We start from the raw sequence: 19,505 nt of genomic DNA on the forward strand, positions 1-19,505 counted from the left end.
ACGGCTTGCTCTACATCAAGTCAGCTCGTCAGTCACCACAAAAGTTAAGAAACTCTAGCAAAGAAAATCCAAGACAAGAATACTTAAGGTTTGGTCTGTCGACTCAATTTCTTGAAACGACGGTGCCTGCCCGAGCCCCCAGGCACAACCGTGGGGTCGCCTCCTATGCTCTGCGGGGGAGGTCTTGGCTCCTCCATAGTCGACCTCTTTTCTGTCTGCTGCTCTGGGGCCCTCTCCACTTGCTACTCTGGGTTTGCCTCCGCCTGTTGCTTGGGGACTTCCATCGCTTGCCCCGTAGGGACTCCCATCGTCTGCTGTATGGGAACTTCCCTCATCCGCTACTCAAGGACTTCCCTCGTCTGCGGCTTAGGGACTTCTTCGCCTCCCCTTGATTGACTCCCCATGAGAGTGCTGCGCGGAGGCTCCTTCATGCTCGGTGGAGGATCTGTCGGAACTTCGTCGTCATCCAACCAGTCAACCATAGCGGTCCTCCGCGTTTGACTAGTCTGATCATCGCCAAGCGAGATGCTGCCTAGTTTGATGGAAGCAGAACCCGCTGTCTTCCTCCTCTTCTAGGCCAGCTCATCTGCCGCTGCCCTCTTCCCCTGGGCTTTCTCCGACACCGGGGGAGGGCTTTCTCCGACACCGGGGGAGAACTCTCCGTCCGAACAACATCCATGCCTCCGAAGTCTAACGAGATACCGATGGTAGTTCCTTTAGGTTGAGTTGGTGGTCGTGCATCCACAGTGGGTGGCCAATTGCCCCTCGATACACTTGAAAAGTACACCGCCCTATCCTGTGAATGGATCTTTGCATAGGTAAATCAGTCTGCTACTCGGTAATGAAGAAGGATAAAATGCATCAAGAATACACAACTGAGATATTTACTTGAGGAGGCAGATTTTTGCAGTTGAAGGGCCTCGTATACCCTGACATGTTGAAAGAGGAAAATAGAGCAAATAGTTCTGCAGCCCGCTCTTCACAAATGTTCCTCGACAGCATCTCCGACCTCTCTCGGGTACCGTCGGTTTCCCCCTTGAACTCGAAGGCTAGATGCGCCCTCTCCTTATAGGGCTGCACATGGCATACTATAAAGCTTGCCGCTACCAATCCGCCGTTGGTTCTCACGCCCTTTATCAAGGGAAGAAGCTCCTTCACTTGCTCCATTTCAGCACTGTTCGGCGTTTCCGACCAGCTCCTCTGGTTCTTCGGGATGTGGTCGGCGTCACAGCGGACGGCTAGGTGGCTCTGTTTCATGTAGAACCACCTGGCATTCCACCCCTTCAATGATGTGTTTAGTGGCACAGTAAGGTACTCGCCTGCCATCCCATCTCGCAGCTGAAGGAACACCCCACCGACCATTTTGGAACCACCGCCGCCTCTCTTTTTCAGCCAGAACAAGTAATGGAAGAGATTGAAATCGGGGAGGATTCTGACATATGCCTCATAGAAATGGATGAAGATTGAGATGTGTAGAATGGTATTGGGATGGAGGTTGCACAGACTAACCACCCAAAACTCCAATAGATCCCTCAAGAACAGGTGAATAGGAAATCCCAACCCGCGCCAGAAATAATCCTCGAATACCACCACTTCATTGGTATGCGGGGTTGGGAAGGACTCACCGAGGGCCGACCGCCATTCGACGGTAGCACGGTCAGGAAGAATGCCAACCTCCACCAATCTATTAAGCTCCGCCTCTCCCGTTCGTGACGGCACCCACTCCTCGTCCCGCTAGGTGCCAGCGCTCACCTTCTTGGGGCTTGTTTTCTTCGATTTGGTGGCTTCTTTCTTCAGCGCCATCTCTCCAATGTGATTGGGGTTTGGCGGCAGAAGCAAATGTGGAAGTGAATCTAGAAATGCGAGGATTGAGGATGAAGACGGAGTGGCAAAGGTATGAATGCGGGATGCGGCGGCATAGTTATAAAGCACTTTCCCCACCCTCTCGCATTTGAGGGTTTTTGGGAAACTGTTCCCGTAGTTTGCGCCCTTCCGAATTCACCGATGTGGATTAATGGGCCGTAGCCTGGGCTTTCGCGTAACTGCAGCCCATGTTGCTCATTTATCGCCGCCGTTGGTTATTACTCGCCAAATAATCACCGACTTCTCCGCTATTTATTGAGGCTCAGTAATGATTACTGTACAGCCATTACTCTGGTTTTTTTCTCCATGGTGGAGTTTTTCAGATATCTCCATGCATGACTAAGGGACTGGTTGCCTGCTCGGTCGGTCTTTTTAATATTTTCCTGTTTCTGACCCTGACACCATGTGACTGCGTCACCTATTGTCAGGCTTGGGGAGTAAGTGGGCACACTTCACCTTGCGGTGAATGTGCTCTCTCTCAATTTAGGGCTATGCTCAAGGATTGGCTGCCTGCTCAGCTGGTCTTTTGCTATTTTTCTACTTTGGACCCTGGCACCATATGACTACGTCATCTACTATCAGGATCTGGGACTAAGTGAGCACACTTCACCTAGCGGTGAATGTGCTTGCTTTATTCTGGAAGACTCTACACCTCTTGATGCTAAGGAAGACTATCTCTGTTCCTCGTGGTCAGACTCTAAGTGGGCACACTTCATCCACTATGAAGAAATTTTCGATTCTGAACTTGAGCTCCTTACACCCTTATGGCAAGCTGTGCTTGGGTTATGCTGCTCGGCTATGATTTGTGCTGCTCAAAAACAGTACACGCTGCTTGGCAACCGCTCACAACTACTCGACAACTCATCATGGTGGTTGGACCATGAGTTTGACTACTCGGCTTTGTTCGCACCTGCTCAGATAAGCTCAAGACGGCGTTGCATAATGGGTACAAGGCACTCGGGACTAGCTGTGGGGGTATGACCCCGGATACCCACGGCAGACCACATGGGCTGTGCCCTTAGGGGTGGCCCAGCCCACAAGACAAAGCCTTGCGGGGCACGACTCTGGTCGGTGCCTTTTGCAAGACATCTGGAGGATATCCTAAAGATACTACGAGATCTGTTAGGATATGTATGATCCCAAGATTCCTATAATCAGTTATTACTTTCTAGTCATCTCTCAGATCTAATCGACTTGTAACCCTACTCCTTGTACTATATAAGGCAGGCAGGGCCCCCCCTCCAAACTTACGCAATATCATATGATAGCTAATACAAACCAACAGACCATAGGAGTAGGGTATTACTTCATACTGATGGCCTAAACTTGTCTAACTCATGTGTCTCTATTGCCTTCTTGTTCTTGATCTCACGCTCCTCTGCTGATCAATCTACCTTCGTGGGATACCCCTTGGAGGACTGTCGATGATATTCTGTCGACAGCGAGGCTCAAGGAGGCCTTGGAGAGGGTTAAGCTCATCTATCAGGCTATGATAGTTGACCTGCCATGCATTGCAGAGGTAAGTTCTCTACATTTTTGGTGTTGTCGTTGACTCCTTGGCCTTTCAATGGTTGTCTCAGCATGCCTGCTTCTTGTCTCATAGGATCTGGAGATGATGTCGATCTGTAAGTCCTGCTTTCTTTGAGAGGAGCATGGTCGTATGTAGTAGGAAGCAATGGCATCATGATGGGTTGACGAGCTCAGGCACTAGCTAGAGTTTGCCTGCCGTGAGTCCCAAGACCGGGTGGCTGAGGCGATAGGAGCTCGGGCGGTGGAGCTACATGCGGTCGAGCGGGCGACTACTGCCGAGCAGAAACTTGACGCGGTGAAGGTCCACTTGGCGGAGACCGAGATGGTGCTTCAAAAGTCCTTAGAGGCTCTAGAGGCAGAGCGGAAGGCCTAGTCGAACGCTGAACAAGAAGTGGTTGTGCTCTGAGGGTAGATGCTCAGGGTAGAGGAGTCAAACGCTCGACTGCTCGAGAGGGTGACCCAGCGAGAGGAAGGGCTCTCCATTCTTGAAAGCGCCCGCCTTGGTACATATCTGTTCCGCCCTCAGTTGATGCCTTCATTTTTCCTTTCCTTTGCTTTTGAATTTGTTGTCTTTTTCCAAAACTGGGTGGAAAGATCAGCTCTCTAGAGCAAGAGCTGAAGATAGTCAAAGCGGCGGTCGGTCAAGGTGCGGAAGCACTAGCCCATTCCCTTCAGGAGCAACACACTCTCGAGGGGGAGCTCGACTAGATTCACAACATCATGTAGGTGGTCATCTTTGAGGTGTTTGGGTCGGGACCAAGCAACAGTATGCCCGTCATCCAGCTGGCGGAGGTCCCGAATGAAGTTTGGGGGCTCATCTTCGACGGCATGTTCTACGGAATGACGGGGGTGCTGACCTCGGTGGTGACCCATCACCCTAATCTAGACTTCACGGCCATCTATAGAGGATACGCTGATGGGTGGAGCATAGACGAAATCCATGCGCTAGGGGAGAGTTTGGTGCCACATGCATAGATGGTTGCCGAGCAGGTCACCACGTAGTGGGTGATGGAGGCTCGCCGTTCATCCGTGGCTGAAGATGTGCGCCAGGAAGATGTTGTCCAGCCTTTGGAGGGAACGGAGACTAGGTCGGAGGTGAACTTCGTCTCGCCCCCAATAGAGCCAAACATTGTCCCGACCGGAAGTGAGCTGCCTTCGTCCTTGTCGACCGTATCATCAGTCGATGCCGCCGGGAGGCCATAATAGAGTTTAGAGTAGAAATAGTCAGTTCATGTAAGGGATAAGTTCTTAGGGGAGCCCCCATGTGAACAGCTTTACATTCGTGAATATTCTAAGTTTGTTTTGTGATGAAATCACTCATGAGGGGAAGCTTGTCCCATCCGCCCTTGTTTTTACCCTAGCGTAGCTTTGTTTTTTGTCCTTTCTTTTTCGCACCTACCTGTTGACCCATAGGCTACAACCTTAAGAACTTGGGCATGGCCTATGAGGCTTAGTTGCTCATAATCATAGGTCGTGGTGGGGTGTGATCAGTTAGGAGGTTAAAACGCAAGTTACGTAGGGCAATCAAAGGAACATAATGCCCTTTCATTTGGGCGATGCCCTTTCATTTGGACAAAAAGTATTACTATATGATAGTAAAAGAGGAGGGTGCTATCACACCCCGTGGAGCCCTCGAGCGACCTAGGGCGAGAGTGCTCGGGCTAGGGTGCTATAGGAGCAAACATTGAATGGAAAGAGAACGGTAAGACCGAGTTTTAAGGGAAGAAACGATGTAACTGTTCGATGTTCCATTTGTTGGTTATAACGTTGTCGTTGTTGTCCTTCAGCCGGTAGGCGCCTGGCTAGATTACCTCAGTCACCGTGTAGGATCCTTCCCATGGTGGAGAGAGTTTATGTTTCTCTTTGGTTGACTAGGTCCTTCGGAGTACAAGGTCACCGACCTCGAGGATCCTCCCCCTGATTTTTCTTTCATGGTACCTATGGAGAGTTTGCTGGTAATAAGCAGAGCGAATGACAGCCGTCTCATGAGCCTCCTCGAGTAGGTCGACCACATCCTATTGAGCCTCCATGGCTTGGTCTTGGTCGAAGGCCTTTACTCTTAGGGCATCGTGATCGAGGTCGAAGGGCAACACTGCTTTGGCTCTATATGCGAGGAAGAAAGGGGTGAACCCTGTGGACCGGTTTGGCATCATTCTTAGGCTCTAGTGGATCGCTAGAACCTCTATAACCCATCACCTGTCATACTTCTTGAGTTGGTCAAAGATGCAGGGCTTGAGTCTATGGAGGACCATGCCATTGGCCTGCTCGACCTGACCATTGGTACACGGGTGCTCGACTGAGGCCCAATCAATCCTGATGCTATATCTATCATAGAAGTCTAGGAACATCTTCCTGGTGAAGTTTGTTCCATGGTCGGTGATGATACAATTTGGAACACCAAATTGATAGATGATGTCGAGGAAGAACTTGACCGCCTTTTTCGAGTAGATATTGGTGATGGGCTTCACCTCTATCCACTTGGTGAATTTGTCCACCGCTATGGGCAGGTGAGTGAAGCTGCCTGAGGCCTTTTTGAGGGGTCCAACCATGTCGAGGCCCCAGACCATGAATGGTCAGGTGATGGGGATGGTCTAAAACTCCTGTGCTGGCAGATGAGTTTGACGAGCATTGAACTGGCATCCTTCACACCTATGAATAACCTCCTCTACATCTCACAACGCAGTGGGCTAGTAAAAACCTTGGTGAAAGGCTTTCCTAACAAGAGAACTCGGGGCCATGTGATGTCCACAGATTTTGGCATGGACCATGAGGGGGAGCTGTTTCCCTTGGTCGGTTGGGATGCACTTCATGAGTACTCCCAATGGACTTCGCTTGTAAAGTTCATCACCAATGGTGACCAATGTCTTGATGCATCGAGTGATTCATCGCACTTTAGTCCTTTCTAGTGGGAGAACCTCCTCGAGGAGGTAGGTGAGTAGTGGTGCTCTCTAGTCAGCCTGATCGAGTGCCACCACAGCGATGTTGGCGGGCGATGTTGTCATGGAGGCGCCAAGGTAGGAGCCCCCGAGCACTTGGTCAAGGTCAGGGCACGTCGGGAGGTCAGAGCCCCCCGAGTGCTAGATTGGTATCGGAGTGTGTCTAGATCAGATCATCCATAACATGGGCAGACAGCTCATGGAGATCATTGATGAAGACCCCATCTAGAGATAGAACCCGCCTGACGGCTAATTTTGTGAGGAAATCGGTAGCATCATTGTCCTTTCAGGGGACATGATGCAGTTCAATCCCCCAGAACTTGTCCTTGAGCTTGCACACCTCCTAGTAGTATGCTACCATGAGAATGCGCTTGCGGGAGGACTCCTTCATGACTTGGTCGATGACCAACTCTGAGTCACCATGGACGTATAGCCACGTAGCGCCGAGCTTGATGGTGATGTGCAGTCCATTAATGAGGGCCTTGTACTCCGCGGTGTTGGTTGAGGCAAAAAAATGGAGATAGATCACGTAGTGGAGCCTGTTCCCATTCGGAGAGATCAGAACCACACCAGCCCCCGAGCCAGGCGCCATAACTGACCCATTAAAGTACATTGTCCAGTACTCATGGGTGACGTCTAGGGTTAGGAGCTAGACTTCCGTCCATTCAGTAATGAAGTCGGCGAGAGCCTAAGACTTGATAGTGGTGTGAGGGACATACCTAATGTCGTGACCCATGAGCTCGAGAGACCACTTGGAGATTCATCCTATGGCATCATGGTTGCGAATGATGTCTCCTAGTAGGTATGAGGTGACGACCATGACCTCGTGGTCGGTGAAGTAGTGCAAGAGCTTCTGGGTCACCATCAGCACAGCGTACAGAAGCTTCTACACCTGAGGGTATCGAGCCTTGGTGTTGGTGAGTACCTCACCGATGAAGTACACCGGTTGTTGAACCTTCAGGGGCTGTCCTGGCTCCTCCCTTTTGACAACAAGGGCGGTGCTCACAGCGTGGTTGTTTGCCATGATGTAGAGGAGGAGGGGTTCTCCCTGTTAGGAAGTGATGAGGACTGGGGCCAATGTCAGTGATGCTTTGAGGCTTTCCAAAGCCTACTGTGCCTCCTTTGTCTAGATGATTGCATCTGTCTTGTTGAGAAGTTTATAGAGAGGCATCCCCCATTCCCCTAGTCAGGAGATGAAGTGGCTTAGGGTGGACAAACAGCCGATGAGCCTCTATATGCCCTTGACATTGCGTAGAGGACCCATGTTGGAGATGGCCATGATTTTTTTGGGGTTAGCTTCGATGTCGTGCTTAGACACGATGTATCCAAGGAGCTTCCCCTTCGGAACTCCGAAAACACATTTTTCAGGATTCAATTTGATATTGAACCTTCGGAGGTTTATGAATGTTGTGGCCAAATTTGCGATCAGGTCACTAGCTTGAGCCATTTTCACCACTATGTCATCTACATAGATGGCGATTGTTGGTTTTGGTCGCTTGACTTGGTCAGGCTGGTCGGGCAGGTTGATTTGGTCGGCGAAGCATCGCTGCATGCACCATTGATAGGTGGCACCATCATTCTTCTGACCAAAGGGCATGGTTACATAGCAGTACGAACCATACGGGGTGATGAATGAAGTCGTAACCTGGTCTAACTCTTTCATCATGATCTGGTGGTAGCCTGAGTAGGCATCTACAAAGGAGAGGATTTTGGCTCCTGAGGTGGAGTCAACTATCTGGTCTATGCATGGCAAAGAAAAATGGTCCTTTGGACATGCCTTGTTGAGGCCAGTATAATCAACACACATTCTTCATTTCTCGGTCTTCTTTTTCACAAGAATAGGATTAGCTAGCCAGTTAGAGTGGTATACCTCTTTGATGAACCTGGCTGCTAGGAGTTTGGTAATCTCCTCGCCTATGGCCCTGCGCCTCTCATTGTCAAAGCGACACAAGTGTTGCTTGGTGGGCTTTGAGCCTAGGGCAAGGCGTAATGCATGCTCGGTGACCTCCCTTGGTATGCCTGGCATGTCAGAAGGTTTCCATGGGAAGACATCATGATTGGCACATTGAAAGTCGATGAGCTCACTTTCCTATTTGGCCAGGAGCTTGGTCTCGATCCGCACCATCTTGGTTGGGTCAGCGGGGTCGATCCCAACCGCCTTGGTTTCCTCGGTCGGGTGGAAGGCACTTGAGGAGGTCGGCTCGTTGTAGTCTGGGACTGCTAGAGTCAACGAATTCCCAAGCTCCGGGAGCTCGGTGGAGTTGATGATAGCCGTGGCAAGCTCATAATGCTCGTGGTCGCACGTGTAGGCATGTGAAAAGGTGCTACCCATGGTGATGACACCGTTTGGTCCCGGTATCTTCAACTTGAGGTAGGTGTAGTTGGGGATCGCCATGAACTTGGCGTAGCATGGCCGCCCCAAGATGGTAGGGTAGGACCCTGGAAAGTCCACCACCTTGAAGGTGAGGACCTCTGAGCGGAAGTTGGCTCAGTCACCAAACGTGATGGGCAGGTCGATTTGACCGAGTGGGTACACCTGTGTCCCTGGGATCACACCGTGGAAGGGAGAACTCATTGGGTGGAGCTCTGACCGGAGGATGCACATGGCATCGAGGGTGTCGACGTAGAGAATGTTGAGGCCGCTGCCTCCGTCCATCAGCACCTTGGTGAGGCACTTCTTGTGGATGATGGGGTCGACAATGAGTGGGTAGCGACCTGGTCAGGCGATGTGGGAAGGATGGTCTCTCTGATCAAAAGTGATTGGGGAGTCCGACCAGCTAAGGAAAGAGGAGACGATCGACTCGACGACACATGCCTCTCTGTAGCGTACCTTGTGCTAGCACTTGGAGTGGATGGCGTTGGATCCTCCAAAGATCATGAGGCATTCCTCAGGGTCAGAGAAGCCATCATCATCCTTGCTCGCCATGCCTCCTTTCTTGGCCTCCTCCTCCTTACCCTTCCCTTCCTTTGGCTTGCCGGCCTATCGCATAAAGCGCTTGAGGAGCTTGCAGTCCTTGTAGAGGTGATTGATGAGGTAGACGTGGTTGGTGTATGGACTCTCTATGAGCTTGTCAAAGTGGTCGAGCTAGCCCTGCTTGCACGCACTATCGGCAGCGGTGACCAAAGCTAGGTTGGCCGGTCAGCACCGATCCTTCTTGTTCTTCTTGTCCTTTTGCGTGAAGGGGCCCTCGCCTTAGTCCTCATGCTTGGCCTTGCCCCTATCCCAACCATCACTGAAGACCACCCCGACCACCTCCTTGCATTAGGCATGGTTCATGGTGATGCTGAAAAGGTCACTGGTGGTACGGGGCTTCAGACAGCTAAGCTTGTGGATCAAGGGCTCATAGGCTTTCCCAGAGAGGAACGTGCTGATGATGTTCACATCGACAACATCAGGAAGGGAGTTGCACCACTTTGAGAACCTATGGATGTAATCCCGTAGGGACTCATTAGGCTCCTGCTGGCAGCTCTTGAGGTCCCAGGAATTTCCAGGATAGACATGTCCCCTAGAAATTTCCGACGAAGACCCTCTTGAGATCCACCTAGTCGTGGATGCTGTTGGGCGGGAGGAATTCGAGCCATGCTCAAACATGCTCCCTCATGTAGATGGGGAGATACTAAATGATGAAGTGGTCATCATCCACTCCTCTGGCTTGACAGGCGAGCCAGAAGTCTTTAAGCCATATATTGAGGTTTGTTTTCCTGGTGTATCTAGCGATGTTGTTGGGTGGCCAGAAGCGATGTGGGAATGGTGCTCTTTGGATGCGATGACCAAAGGCCTATGGCCCTGGGCCATCCAAGCTAGGGCTCCAATTGTTTGGTTGGCCACCATGCCTAGGATGCATGTCCCTGTACTCCTCAATGAGCAGGCCAGGGCCCATGCCACCTGCTCTCGCCACCACTTGATGGACATCATCATCATGCCGGGCATGGCATTGATTGTTGATGATGCTGTGAGCTTCATGGTTTGGCCCAAACCGTTCACATATAGGTGGTCGGTGTGGAGCAGGTGTCGGGTTAGGCTATGGTGCAGCCGCTGCCTCCTACCCCATGCCAGCAACTGTAGTGGAGAGTGGATGGGGTGATTTGACTAGTGTGGCCCCATTCCCCCGGTGGGGCAAGAGGCCATGAGCCGGTGTCATGACACAGAGCTCTCTGCCTATTCAATGGCGGTGGTTTCCACCAGCACCTAAAGGTTCTAGTGGATTGCCCGTTCTTGGGGGTCGGTAGGCTCAGGAAGGCCACGCAGAAGCATCACCGCAGCAGCGATGTTCTAGCCAGCCCGAGCAAACTATGGGGGATCGTTCCCTCCATCAAGGATGTTATGCTGGACCTGGCAGGCATGACCCCAAGCACCACTTGCTGGGTTATGCACACATGGCACAGCGTGCTACGACGAGCACGCCAGTGTAGGTGGTGGCTGACTCTGTCGCCTTTGTCGTAACTCCTCACCATGCTCCTGCACACAGGCGAGGGCCTTCGCACGAGGGTCCAGAGGGGTGTATGTCTGTAGAGATTCTGCTACCACCGGTAGCTATCCCAGGGCATCCACCATAGCATACTCCTAGGACAGAGGGTGGCCAGGTACCATAATGTCGCCGATGCTGGAGCCATCACTTTTGACCTCGTCATCTATGAGGTCGTGAAAGGAGGCAGGAGCATAGCCTACCATCCCTACGAACTTGGAGGTGAGAGGGGTCGGCGTCAGCATCATTTAGAACCCCTTATGTATGTGTCCCTGGTGGACACGAAGCTATAGGGGAACTGGTCACACGGCGGTCGCAGTGGGGACAACGGGGTCCCTCTAGAGTGTCGGCGGAAGGTGTTAAATAATGAGTAAAGAACAACATATACGTTACTCACCATGGAGTTTGAGCCCAGCATGGGCTCGAGGTGAAGCACGAGGGTTTTGATGTTGAGGTCATTAGGTGGCCCAGGGCTAGTGGAGGGCGCCCCTCCTCCAGTGGATGCCAAGACAAGTGCCTCCTCACGGAGGCAGAGTACGCCGAGCCGGTCAGCGACGAAGTCCAGACTCCTGAAGAGGAAGGTCTAGAGTGGCATGAAGATGGGAGGAACCCACATCCCAATAGGTGGGAGCATGGGGAACTCTAGCGAGCCAAAGCAAATTGTATCGCTCGAGCTCACCATGATGAAGATGGTGGAAAGGTGGGCCATCCGATGACCAAAAGCGTGAACGCACGGCGTCCTCCCCATGGACGCCACCAACTGTCGGTGTGAAAAGTGACCAACAAGTAAATATTTGTAGTTTTGCCATGCATTGTTATCGGATGTGGCCTAGCACTCAATGACATATGATTTATACTGGTTCAGGCAACATGCCCTACGTCCAGTTTCAGTCGATTGGTAACTTATTCCTGAGCCCAGGTGCTCAAAGTTTGCTGTGGGGTTACAAATGAGTAGGAATAAGAAGGGGGGTGTTAAAGGCCTGGTCGGACTCTGAACTAAAGGGCTGAGAGTGATGGGGGCTCTAATGTGCCCTAAGTATTAGAGCGTATGCTCTATGTAGTTTTAGAGTTCTAGAGCTATTGAGCTATTCGAGTTCTTAGGTCTTCAAGTGCTTGAATTGTCTAGCTTCTCTCTTTTTAGGAGAGCCAGAGAGCCAGAGAGAGAGAGCTCATCCCCTTTTATAGTCGAAGGGGATGGCCTTACAAGTTAGAGAAAGAGAGAGAATGTATACGTGTGCTACCTAGTCTTGTTGCCCATGCTGTCGGGTACGAGACGGTCGTCGGCACCCATAATACTATTTATGTCCAGATGCATGTGGTAGGCTCTAACGTGTTCACCTGGTATGGCAAACGTCGGTGCCTACAATACTGTTTGTGTTCTGACATGACTAGAAGGTTGTAGTGCCCATCTGGCATGGCCTGGCGGCATCATCCTGCAGGTGTGCAGGGAATGGCTAGGTATGGTCCTCGGTATTGCGGTTTGACTTGAGTGCCTTACCTTATCTGCTTCGCCTAATCTCTAGGCCCTCACCGAGCCGGCGTCCATGATCGATCGTTCCCAGTCGGCCCCAACCGTGTCGGTCAGGGAAGAGCCGCAAGCAGAGGTCCGGTGTATCCTCGGTCAGAAAAGGAGGTTGGAGTCAGACTGTGTCCCCACCTTGGCTAGGCCTTCTGGTCAGGGACCGGATCGTTCTCCTGGCCTGTCATTATGTATCTGGGCTAGCTCAGGAGACATGCGTTGTCGCTATGCCATCTACTAGGCTGAGTTTTTGCAGGGAAGCAGGTCCATTGGGGACCCTAGGTTTATGAACCCGATAGTTTGCGTTTACCAGTTTTGTTCTTTGGAAAAGATCCATTGAACTTATTCCTAGTATTTTTTTTATACGTTGTGAACCTCAGTTCGAGGTGCTGAACCAACAGGGTGCTTATGATGATTCTTTAGAAGAAGTTCATCATGTTTTTTTGCCTGAGTCAACATATGAATAAGCTAGGAATAAAGCTGGTAATTATGAGACTTGTATTGCTGTTGCAATACTCTATCACACGAAAGCATAGTAGAGAGTGTTTTCTCTATCTTGTCTGCATCCATTGGCTCTTTCTCACAAAACTTCAACTTAGAACAAATCCTATGAACAACATGATTATAGTCTACCATAGATTTGAAATCTTGGAGACGTAAATGATTCCATTTGTGATTGGCTTCAGGCAAAATAAGTTCTTTTTGCTGCTCATATCGCTCTTTAAGAGCGACCCATAATTTGTGAGGATTTTCAATCATAAGGTATTCAGATTTAAAGTCCTTATGAATATGAAACCATAGCAAAGCTAAAGTAGTATAGGTATGCTTATCTAGCATGACAACCCCAGATTGGGGTTCCTGAATTGTAGCCAAAAGACTACGAGATGCAAGCGCTATCTTGATATCAGAAGCCCATGTAGGGTAATTGCTGCCATTTAACATGAGTTCCTCAAACTCCTTAGTGGCCATTGTAACACCCTTGGTGTTACATACCTATTTAACAACAGTTTAAGGCTTAATAAAATCTAATAAATAAGTTTTCTATGCTTGGTGATAAATTCTTGAATGAAATGATACGATACATGTTTGTTTAAATCACCTTTATGAATATAGTCAACATGTGTGATGTCAACCAACCATGATTTTTTGCTTAAATATCTCTAAATGAGTTTGCCAACAAAAGTTATTTAGGGTTCATATTGGGAAAATGTGGAGAAAATGATTAAAAATGCCAAAAACCTTACCTTGTTTTAATTGCTCAATAGCTTTTTGGAGGATAAATAAATAATTATTTTATATAGAAACTATAAAATATATTGGTATGAAAAACTTAGTATAAGTTATGAACTTTGTGGTGGAGTGCTCGTTGGTGCTTAGTTTGCATGTTTCATATATTAGTTAAGGCTCCAAAGTTTGAATCAAACTCAGTTTTCTGGGAAACTTAGAAAATTTTCCGAGTCTCTCGAATTTGTCTAACAAACCAAAGTTTGAGCATGTTTATCTCCTAATCAGTGTGGCTAATGATCATGATCCCTTAACCAAAGTTCGAGAGTGAACCATGTAGAAGATTTTTGTATAGGACGTGGGGCCCGTATCTTGACCAAACGCGCTGCACGTTGCTTCCTAGAGGGGTACATGGCCATACCGTCGCCCATGCCCTGCTCTATGCATGCATAGCGGTGTTGTCCTCACCGTGCTATGCCTTTGTGCATGCCCATGCTACTTTGTCCCCTACACTCGTGCGCCTTCAAGTGGAGGCCGAACCCCCTCGCGCTGCTTTCTCCCTCCCTGCTGGCTACTGTCCTCCCTTACTGCGATGTGCCCTGCTCATTCTCACCGTGGCCACCATTGCTGGCCGGCGTGAGCTCCAACCCATGTTTTGCCACCTCCAGACCTCCCCAAGCATAACCCGAACCTCTACTAGCTTCGCCACCCTCTGCTTAGGCTCCTACGCAAGCCATCCTGGCGCCTCTGCACCGGCTCACCCTTTTTCCACTGGCTGCGCCACCGCCACCGCTGTAGTGTGAGCATGCATGTGTGGCCAGCCGTGCCAGGTCACCGTCTCCACCGCACCAGCCCGCTCCCTCCTTCTCGTGTTTGTGCACCGCCGCTGCGCAGCCCCTCACGCACAGGAGCACCGCCGTCGCCGTTGCTGGCGCTGCCAACCGCCCGACCGCATGCGGCTAGGCCAGTCGAGGGCCATCCTCAGCCTGGGCGCAAGCCCCATGGCTACACGCTGGTCCTACGGCCCCGCAGCACCCCTCCCTCACCTCCGACGACTCTCCTCATGGTCAGAGTCAGGCCGACAGCGTCCTCTGCTTGATGCAGCGTAGAAGAAGAAGAGAAGGACCTCACGCTTAAATAGAAGCTTTTACCGGGTTTCCAATGTAAATCTCGTGACACATGAATAGTACTTATAGATTGCGGGTTGATTTAGTAAAACTCAGGGGCCTCAATACAAAGTGTCTGTCTTTTATGGTTTTTCCTTTTCTCTTATGCTTAAATCGGCTGGAACTTTAAAAATTCATAGTAAATTGTAGAAAAATCCTAAAAATGCCAAACCAGTTTTGTTACACTACTTACAACTAGATCTATGCAGTAGATACATAATATGACATCTTTTAGTACAAAAATTTTGCTATAGATTTTTGCCTATGTTTTTTAATGCTAAATTCATATCTGTTGTTATATGAATCCAATTGCAGTGAAATTTTTATAGTAAGTTGTTCTTGATGCGGGTGTGCTGTGGTAAAAATTTTATGTCTAGTGAATGCATATTTCCTGAGTTATTGATTTATCACGTGTCACATGCTTTTATTACCATTAAGTCTTAATTAAATGCTAGTAAATAATCTGCTTATCCAGAAATTATGAAATTCATACACTAGCTTTGTTTAGTTAAGATATGCCTTTCATAAAATTTTCACCTCCAAAAGAGATGCTTGGTGTGCCACCTTTTTATTCCTTGGTTATAATTATTTAAGGCTTTTATATATGTTAGGTGTTTAAATTAGGGTTAATATACGTCTGTCTATACTACTTGTATTACATGATGACTAGGCAAAGTGTGTTTAGTAAGTATAAGTGTGATTGGCATGTTATGATAAACTTTCACTTGTGTGTTTAGAATGCAAATGGTTGTTTTACTCGCTTATGTGATAACAGTAACTCATAGTAACTCGCTAGGAGAGGCTGAGAGTCAAACCTCCAATGTTTAGTTACCCTTCACCATGATGACGTATTGCTTGTCTTGTGTTTGTAAATGTCTTGTTATGCTTGTTTGACTTAAGCATGCATTGCATTTTTGTATATCATTTAGGAACGATGATCGATTCATGGATCAACTGAAGGATGTTGGCGTCAAGCGAGAGAGGGTGTCATGGTGATCAGTCCTAAAGATGATGGTTGATCATGTTGAAGATGGAGCCAACTAACTTAGTGTTAATAAGTTACCCAGGCAAGCCTCGGAGCATAACCCTTATTTTACAAGCATTTGTTATTATGTTGATATGCATTAAGTTACAGGAGTTGATTGAAACCCACCTACATAAATATTCTATCCTAGGAGTCCTACTAGTATGATAGGAATCATGTAGTATGCCATGCTATAGGACCTACAGTAGAAGTCAAGTGATGGGCTATCACTCGTGAGAGATAGGTCCTTATACTACTTCTATCACATGGTTTTGGATTCAGAGATGGATAACAAATTGAAGACTGGGTGAGACTAGGGATTTGGATGTGGACTTGGTTGGGCAACAAAGCAGGGCTCTGGTTGCATTAGTCCTGCCTATGTCGATCAAGGACCGTACCATTGGCTAGACCACTGGTTAAGTTTGAAGGTACCAAACACATAATAGGGGCCTAAGTTACAGTTGACCATGAAGCCAAGTACTTTCCTACGACTCAGGGTCCCTAAAAAGTTTATTGGAGTGTTACACTGACCATTCGAGGAGTTGTTAGGAGGCGGGGAATGTCCATGGACCAAACTTATGAGGGGGAAACTTGTCGCCACTCGGTGGGGTGGGCCTCATAGGGTGGGTTCCCTGGGATGGTCGGGTCGCTTTCAGAACTAGGTCGTACGAGAGGAAAGGTAGCCTTGTACTTGCTCTTTTAGAGGAGTACGGGCGTGTGTTTGGGATTGCCTAGCTGGATGTACATCGATTGCAATCACCACCCTCCTTGGATATGGATACCACTTGCCACTGTCGAGCATCGTAGTAACAACTGGAATATGGAGATGCTGATGAGGCTGCTGCCGGATTATGAAATATATACTGATTGCTTCCCACATGCTTGAAAGTAGTACAGGTGCTTACCTAGAATGGTGAAGTAATAAACTTGATGTGACTGCTAAAACTTGGGATATAAGGATGCATCATTAGTAATGATTCTCCGCAAAAATAACTAAGCAACTAGCCAAATAGCTCCTGCATATCCTTGTGAGTCAGGAGACTACTCCCACCTAGTCAGGTAAGTCTTGCGGAGTACATTGTGTACTCATAGTTTTATTCTCTCTATTGCAGGTAGCAGGTGGATGCTGGAGCTAACTATTGTTGCGTGTGGACACCTCCTAGTGGGCTCAGCGAGGCTTCCTTTATCGCCATGATCGTAGTATTTTATTCTTATAATTCTATTTCTGCTTTAATATTCAAAATTGTTTACTTCCGCTGCTCTTGTATAAAATAACCCTTCTTCCGCTACTTATATAAAATATGTTTTAACTCTAATTTTTTGAAATCTTGTGATGTATGAATTGGTTAAGAATGTTGTAAGCTTTATTCACTTATTTATGGTCCTGATGAAAACGTGGATTTTTTAGTTCTCCTGTGGGGTGTGCTCGACAAACTACTGGGTTTAGCTTAGTCTCTTGTGAACTTAGTGTCAAATGGCTGACAAGTACACTCGGGATTAGGTTAAATTGGGCAGTTCTGCCATAGCCAAGATCCTATGTGGACAACCATGGATTAATTAATTTATCGTATTGTAAATTAAAATCAACATGGTAATGTTGTAATACTAAATGCAATATTTTTAAAGTTTATATCTCATCATAGTTTTGGAGTGTTGTAGGTAATCACAAAATTGTGTAGACCATACAATAAATCATCATAAATTTTTTATATACACAAGATAGATAGTCCCTAAGTCAAAGACAAAGAGTAGATCTTTATAGTAGGCAAATATATTGTTGCCTAAGCACGATCTCTGGACAGAATAATTCACAAGTGAATAAAATGCGGCCATTGCTTAGGTCTCTACCATCTAGTGTAATAGCAAAATAATATGATGAAAATGGTAATCATCGCGTGGATGTAGACCATTTATAACAATCCAAAACCATTATTTTGGGTAAAAACACAATGTAGGTAATCATCAAGTCTTAGAGGAAATATGATGTAGACCTCTCAGTAACGGGTGATTTGATCACTACTATGGCGTGGTCTCTAGGCAGAATAATTCAGAAGAAATTAAATGCAGCCAATGCCATAGACTCTATTACCTTGTGTTACTTAACCAAAATAATCAAGATATATATTGCAATTTTAAACCTACAGTAATTAAAGTTTTCGAATTTTCTGGATAACTTTGTTAAATTGCATCTAAGTCACTAGCGAATTTAACATGTATGTGGTGCAAAAGGGGTTTGGAAGCACTAGCATACCTGTTGATGCAAAAGTGGATCTGCAAACACAAAGAGCTAATACCCGAGTCGATATCCAAAGCGTGCCAGTCGATTTGACCTGTTAATCGACAAGGATGAAGATACGAGCACTTTGGTCCTGACAACAGCGATACGCCCGGAAGTCATGGCCAAGAGGTACTCATGCAGAACTCGAGAATCGTCGAAGGTCACACTGAAGCGATGTAGCTCGCCGAATCAATGAGAACTCATAAAAAGGAAAAATAATGCAAATTGACGAAGTCGCCGAAAAGTAAGTAGATGCAAATAGGAGTAAAAATTGGTTTTGATATTGATTGATATCTTATTACATTTCCCCTCAATCTATATTTATACCCTGATCTAAAGAGACATAACCAAATACAACTAGGACACCAAGTCCATATCTAAGGAAACACGTGACTCTTTACATGAATCATACTCTAACAAATATAGAAAAGGAAACCAACTCCTATCTATTTCCCTGTCCGCCTCAATTACGATGGAAACCTCACCGACCTCCTTTCCATCGGCATACCTCCTGTTTCATCGGCAGTAGTTTTCAAGCCTTCCTTCATCGGCATCGACAATAACATCTCCAACCTTATCGGCAACGCTCGAGTCTAAATCAACTTTTCCATCGACCACCACCATTCATCGGCAACCATCTTTACAAGCTGATCTTCATCGGCTATCAGCGTATACAGTAACTTTCCTCCTGCCGATTAGTCCACTCTGATCATTTTGACATGTGCAAAAAACGGTGTCAACACATGCCCCCCAATTTCAGAGTATAAAACCATTAATGCTCCGAAATTTCCTCCAGATAACGTTTGCCTTCGCCCAATTACCGTAACTCATCCTCCAAGCCAAAACTTGATCTGTTATCAAATCTAATCCAATCTAATCCTGATTCACGCACCTTAGTAAATATCGCACAATTCCCAACCACTCTTGCCCTGATTATGGTTAAGATACTGAAACAATAACCCATCGGCAAGATCTTAACATAATAATGCCGCCATTTTTAGAATTAAAATATCCTGTACCGAGATCTCTTCCAAATCATGATTACTTGCCATCAAATCATCTATACAATCCCTTGATTATCGTGTGAATAGTTACCATATCCATCTGAACCACTTCGACCTACATGCGCGCGGCATAGAAATAAGTCCAAAATACCCCTACTCCGAGCGGCTTATAAATAGATTTCTCCGGAACGCTCGTCTTCTACCCTCAGATTCCAATCTTTGACATTCTCTCTTTTCGGCGGTGACTCCAACGAACAACTGCGCGACCTCAACCAACAAGACCTTTTCTCCAGCGTCAACCCTGACTCTCCGGCTCGTGCCCCCCATCTACCTCAAGATAATGGCAATCAACTTCGACGTCCCTGCGGTTCGTTCCACTTCCGTTACCTTTTACCTTGATTCTTTTGGTCTTTGCGATTTCATACAGTTGGTAATTTTTTCCTCTTTTTCTTTGTTCTTCGGATCCTCCAAACTTAGGAACTTCACAACAAATTA

This window comes from Miscanthus floridulus, chromosome 8 (assembly GCF_019320115.1).
Source record: "Miscanthus floridulus cultivar M001 chromosome 8, ASM1932011v1, whole genome shotgun sequence".
In the NCBI taxonomy this organism is placed as follows: domain Eukaryota; kingdom Viridiplantae; phylum Streptophyta; class Magnoliopsida; order Poales; family Poaceae; genus Miscanthus; species Miscanthus floridulus.